The sequence below is a fragment of the Passer domesticus genome, chromosome Z (assembly GCF_036417665.1).
Source record: "Passer domesticus isolate bPasDom1 chromosome Z, bPasDom1.hap1, whole genome shotgun sequence".
NCBI classification, from domain to species: Eukaryota; Metazoa; Chordata; class Aves; order Passeriformes; family Passeridae; genus Passer; species Passer domesticus.
The window spans coordinates 39,159,307-39,165,985 of NC_087512.1; the positions used below are offsets into that span (position 1 = coordinate 39,159,307).

The 6,679-nt window shown below is 40.3% G+C and overlaps 1 long non-coding RNA gene across 2 annotated transcripts in view; it reads left to right on the forward strand.

Moving 5' to 3' along the window:
- The window catches only part of LOC135289478 (uncharacterized), a 28,801-nt gene extending 24,815 nt beyond the window's left edge, over positions 1-3,986 (forward strand). Inside the window, exons 4-5 of one of the 2 annotated variants that reach the window (XR_010352250.1) lie at positions 2,395-2,496; positions 3,441-3,986. This is a non-coding gene — a long non-coding RNA (uncharacterized LOC135289478). The remainder of the gene's footprint in view (positions 1-2,394; positions 2,497-3,440) is intronic. The other variant, XR_010352249.1, reaches the window with a different exon arrangement.
- Positions 3,987-6,679: the final 2,693 nt, after the last annotated feature.

A 6,679-nucleotide genomic window follows, 5' to 3' on the forward strand; every position in this document is an offset into this window, starting at 1 on the left:
CAAATGCAAACAGCATGCCTTCCCACAGCCTCCCTCCTCTCATCACTCTTTCTAGTCTCTTGGGCCACTACCCAGCTCATATCTGTCTGCTGCGTAACAAACTCTAGCTGTGGTTTCAGGCTGATAAATAATTATGCTAATTAACAGGTTGAAGGAAAATGTGATGTTGTTATTGTGGAATGTTCTGAGAGCCTGGAAACGCTTAAATGTAAAAACGACATGTGGTGAAATAACCAATAATTTGCTTAAGAAACCCACATCTGGTATTCCTGCTAGAAACAGGGGTTAATAGTCTGTCAGGGGCAGGCAGTGGCAGTGAGTAGCTCTAGGATAAACAAAAAAGCCTTAACGGCAGGAAATGGGCTTGTTCTCCTAGCATAAGCATTTACATTGGCTGCTAACCAGCAAGAGATGTAAAAGCAGTTGTTTAGTTTACACTTGGAAAAAAATAGAGATGGAAACAAACAGACTTCTTCTTTTTGTGTATCTATGAAAAAAAAAATAAAAGCCACTGACTCCAGCTAAAAATGATAATATATATGCTCCACACCCTGAGATGGAGCCATAGACTTGATAAAATATTCCAGTCATAAAAGGAGAGAGGGATTACTAAAATTATTTTTGTATTATTGAAGTAACTGTCAGATAATTACATGCATGATTTTAGGTTACTCATACAGAAAAGGGGAAAGAGCAAGAAAAGAGAAGTGAGGACACTTGATTAATTGATGCAGGTTGATGTGCTGATTTTTTTTTTTTAATATAAGAAGATTAATCCTGTGTTTTGTTTTGAGGAAGGTCCAAATACCACCTGAAGAGAAAAGTCTTTCCCACTTAACACTGCTGTAGTCAGTAAAGGATACAGTCCACAATGTAGTAACACATGCTTGTGTTGGTGTGGCATTGCTACCGCACTTACAGGCTCAAAAGAGAAGGCCACATTTTAAGATGGGATGAAATGTAAATAATGTACTAATTTGACAAGATTCAGATGAAGTTCTCTGTGTGTGGCAAGCTGATTCTGTATTTATAGCAGTTAAAGAAACACACAAGATTCTCAGGATACACTGAAGACTGTGAATAATATATTGTTGGATCCTAATTTTGTTTTAAATAAACAGACAATGTTCTACCTTAGGTGGTGTTTCTCTTGCAAAGATTGCTGCTACAATCTGAGATGTAATTTTCACACTAGAAAAGATGACACCTTAAGCAGATGTTAGCAGCTTTCTGTTGCATGTTGGACATCTCAAGCTAAATTTTCTTTCATAGTCACTCTCAAAGATGTATATTATCCCATGCCAAAATAAAATGTTATGGTCTCTTTCCAGACCAGAGAAATACAGTAAGTGCACATTGCCACCATAGCATCTAAGCTGCTCTCTCTTTCACTACGTTAGTGCATATTACAGCCTTGCAAATGACAGGCTTTCACAGCCTCATATTTTAGTGTCATGTCTTGTTCTATAATGACACTGTGTCTTTTCTAGTGATCTCAAAGCAGTGAAAAAAGAGGTCTTCAAGGCCACATGCTGATACTTGAGGTGGGAAGCAACAGCAATAAAATTTCTCAAAAGCCTCATTTGTCAGCCAAAGCAATTAGTAAGGTTCTCCTCACATGGATGTAGGTAGCCCTATGTCCAGCACGTAATGTTTTCAGGTCTGAGGCTGAAGTCTTATGCACAGAAGTTGAATCAGTTCTGGTGGGTTTTGAAGCTTTCTGTAAGCATCCAAGGCACTAAAAGGTCTGCTCTCTACCATTGTACTCATATGACACAGCAGATCAGAGAAACTTGCTTATTGTAAACAAGAAATGTCAGTGAGGGGCCACCTCAGACATTGGCACTTCCACTTTTTCCCCATGTTATGCTTACATTAAGCTGAGATGACACAGCCCTCAGTGTGCAATATGTTCCCATGGGCTCATAGCTACTTAGGTTGTCTTTAGATCATCACAATAGATGATGTTAGGAGACAATAATTCATGGCTTCCAGTAACAAAGATGAAGGTGAAAACCATAACATCTATGCTTGACTTTTTGTTCCTCTGTGTTCTGGTTCAGACATGTAAATACTAGTGAAATAGTCCATTTCTGAAATGAAGACTGTATCTCATTTGTGAATGTACAAATTTAAGAATTTAAAGACAGAGCCACTAATGCCAGGAATTTCTGTTCACCAGAGACTGATATCCTGGGTCTAAAATGGCTAGTACCAACATGAAAGAGCAGGTGACAAAAATAAAGTAAATTTTAGGAATGTCAATTAGATCTTAACTGAATTTTTCAAACTTCAGTAAGCTTGTTCTTATACTGAATTCTGCTGAATTGTGGTTTCCTTTTTGCCTTTTGTGTATTCCCAGTCAAAGCACATTCATTATATTTTTGCTCACAGAAAAATTTTTATGATGAAGAGGACAGGAGAAAAATGGGAAATGAACAGGAAAAACATGGAAAATGAGCACTAGCATGGAAGCAATGATCAATCATTAAAAATGTAAGTCTTACTGCACATTTCTCAGTGAAAGCTTTACACAAGGAATACAGTCATTCACCACAAAAAAAAAAAAAAAATCATTCACCAAATAGCTATCTTTATTTTGTATAGTTACCATTAAGTTCCCACCAAAGTGGTTTGGCTAGTACAATTAGGTAGGAGATCTGTATAATTTCATATTAATTTCATTTGTATAATTTTCATAATTTCATTTATATAATTTATGCATAACTTGGATTAATTATAATTTAACTAAACTGTGAAACAAGCAGCCCCAATGCCCAAGATGTGAAGCAACAACAGTCTTCACACTTCAGTATGGTTATTTAGGGACAGGGCCACAAGGACAGTCACTGTGAGGCAAAGGCAGCCTTTCTTTTCTACTGTAAACCACATCTGGGGGTGTTTTATTTATGCTGGCACTCAGTGAAGGCAGAAAGCAGCATGGAAGGATTCACCACCAGCCTTCTGCACCTCAAAGCCCACAGAGTCTATAGCCAGGCCCTGGACATCTGACTGCTCACAGCACACACTCCTCCCCATCACCCCTAGACAGAATCTAAGTTACAACATATGACCAGATATCTAGGCATGGGATCTAAAATAAAGCCTTACAAATGTTTTCTCTTCCCTCACAAAATTTCGGACTGACACCAATATTCGGATCTAAATATGGGGTGTTCATATCTATTACCTTTTATTCAAAACTCTGAAGACTTTTTGAAATACCTGCACAAAAACAAACAAAACAAAAAAATAAACCTTTTTGCTCAACTCTACATATTACTACTGCCTTGACTTTCACAACTGATTTATGCAGGGCTTGCATAAATAAAGCTTAGTAAGCTTCCCATGCATTACCAAAACTTTTGCCCCGTGATGCATTGTGTTGGAGCATTTGATAAAACTGAAGGAATATCTGTTATTGATTCTCTTTTCCTCAGGAGAGGAATTTCTGTGACTGAAGGAAAAGCAGCAGGAAAAGGTGGCCTGGGGAAGCTGTTCACAGAAGAATACGTTTTTCAAGCAGATAATGCGGAAAGCAACCAAATACTTAGTCTTTAGACTGCATCTCCAAACATAGGGCCCACCTTTTGCTCTTACAAGAGAGATAGCTTTAAGCTGGGTAACAAGAGATCAAACATCCTTCTAATATTTTGACAATAACCAAGAACGACCATTTGGAGTGGTTTTTATTTGCATTAATATCCAGTCTTTTTAAATGGTCTTGGCATGCTCTTGGCCTCAGGAACTTCCTGTGATAATCAGTACCAGGACTGAATCATGCATTGCTGTCAAAAGATATTTCTTGAACCAATATTATTTTGCCAGTTTGTTTTAAGGTCATTAAATATTCTTTTTTTCCTAATGCACTTTATTTATAATTATGAAGATCTCATAATTATCAAAGTAAAAATTAGAGTGCATTTGCAAAAGAATAAAGTTTGAGTTGTGGTTTATGTAAAAACCTAATTACAGAAGTAATTACACAGTCCGGGACAAAATGCCAGCATGTACTTGGGTACAGGTAGACACGCATGAAAATATTTGCATGGGAATAACACTGGGATGTTTCTTGACCATGTTTCTTGTCAAGTTATTTTGCTGTATATCAGTGTCTACATGGCTATGAAGTGTGCAACTGCATCTATTTTACATGCAAAGTTATGAGCACAGTTTAAATCAGAAAGTTCATTTTCAAAAGAAGCAAAGCTGCTTGTGCCTATGTCTTTACGCAATGAGAATTCCCAGTAGTAATCAGAATAAGTGATGTGTTCTGAATAACCCATATGTGTAGACAAATATTCCCAGCGATGATTTTAAAAAGAGCACTTAACTGGCTTAACAAACGAAAGGATGATTTAATGCTTGCAATACACCAAGGTTGTGAGTTCCAGTGAGAAGCAAATGTTCTGTAGCTTTACCTAGAAGCCCTAAGGCTGAGACACTGGCTGCTGCGTTTCACTGTCCATTGGGCCTTCTCAGTGTTATGGTGGGAAAGTAATTTGAGCTGCTTCCTTCCTTTTGTGCATTTTGAAGCTTAAAACTAAAAGAGATACTCCCCATGCACAACTGCTGTTAACTTTAACATGGATGACACTCACATCTAACAAGGGAAACCAGACACCTTCCCTTACTCCCTGCATTTGCAATTTAGGGCTTGTGCAAATTGCTTTTCCTTATAAAGCTGGATTTTTAAATACCCAATAGTTTCAATAACCTTTTCAAAAAGGCTATTTTCACCAATATTGGGCCATGTCATTGTTGGAGGTTAGGGTGTTTCCTTTTGTTTTCTTTCTCTTAGGGAATTTTCCTCTCATTTTGTTGCTAAGAAACCAGAACAACTGCTATTTAGGGGAGAGAAAAGAATTTGCCAAGTTCAGGGGAGGAGGGCACCTGGCTGCATTTCTCTTATATTAGGGTTTCCTCTTGGAGGGGCACCAAGACCATGAGAATTGGGCTGGGAAAAGGGGGCTGTGGCAGCTCCTAGCTGTCTTGCTCTCTCAGCTTCTGAGGAGGATGGTCAAGCTCCTGCTTGGGGTAGGACTGCCGCTGGACCCCAGCCCGGTCTTGCTTCTTCTGCTGTGGGTGAGCCTGTCCTGATGTTCCAGCTGCTGCTCCGAGGTTCCACCCCTGCTACAGGTCCTTTTGCTGTCCAGAGGGGGCACAGGGATCGGCTGCCCCTGGGGGTTTGTAAAGGGAGTTCCTTCTCCATCCCCTCTGCCCAGCGCGTCCGCCAGCGCCGCGTGAGGGCCTGAGCCGCGCCGCGCACAGCGCCCCCTGCCGGCGCGGGGGAATCACCGCACCCGCCCGGCCCCCCGGGAGCCAGCAGCGCCCCCTGCCGGCTGCGACCGGAACCGCTCCAGAAGCGCTGAAAGAGCGGGAGAGACTTCCCTGGGATCGCTGCTCCCGCTCGCCGCGCCAGCAGCGGCGCCGATTGCCTGCCTGCTTACACAGACACGCACTCGCACACACGCTAGTACGCACACACACTAGCAAAGAAGGCCCTTTTCCCAAACTAATAATAATTTGGAACAAAAGAGGTCATAGTCTCCATTTCAAGGGAGGTCCTGCCTCCCTTGGCAGACACCTGTCCTTCAAACCAAGACAGTCACATAACACCTTCCAGTCTGGACATTTACAACTGTTGTCTTTACATATGTGTAAATTGTGCTGGAATATTTCCCCTCCTGAAGACTGATTTTAAATTTTAATAATTTTTAAATCGTAGCCTAAGGTTTTATGTAAAGTATATTGAAGCTTGTTGGTGAAACAGGACCAAGAGTAGCAATTATTTAATTAACATTTTAATTAAAATACTGATGGCAGTATCAAACACATCCTGGTAAAGTTATACATTTTTTCATATTTTTTAATCAGTCACACTCTGAAGTTTTTAAAATTTAATTTAATTTAATTTAGAGAATTATCAGGAATATAAAGAATCTTAAGTCAAAATCAGAAATAATCCCTCAACATGTCTAGGTTGGAATGGGAGTCTTTACATGTACCACAACCCTAACCTGGGTCTTGGCACATCTGGGCAGATCAGAGCTCTCTGATACCAGCATGTGAACCCGTTTAGAAAGAATCTCCTTTAGGACTGGAGAGAGTTCAGTCCACTAATCATCCCATTTGCTCTCTGTGTACTGAGACTGCTAAAAGCTTTGCCAGATATCTAGTCCTGTGGTCAGTTTTCTTCCTGAAACTGGCCTGAAACTTTGAAAAAGAATATCCAGTCTAGCCTGGGAAGTCAGTGAGGTCTTTCCTCCATGGCTGGGCAAAGATGAGCCCCACTGATATGGGATCCCAAAGCTGGTGATGTATGCTCTCACACCTGCAGGGCCTGCTTTCTTCCCTGGCCATCTGCTTCTACCTATACTGCCATGACATAATTGAAACAGCAGTAACGTTTTGAACACAGTAAAGGACGTGTTTTGTTTTGTTTTATTTTCCCCCTGGAACGCCAAAAATCATGAAAAATGCAGATTTTGGGGAGGAGTGAGACACAGGAACTAAATCCCATCCCAGACCTAATCTTTTTGCTAGCCCCTTGAAGCTCAGAGCAACAGCAGCTGTTGAAAAGTGTAACTGTCTTTTCTACATGTGATTAAATATAGTCAAATATCAAGTACTGTCATCAAGGGGTCAGTTAAATCTAATTTCTTTCCATTCTGCATAT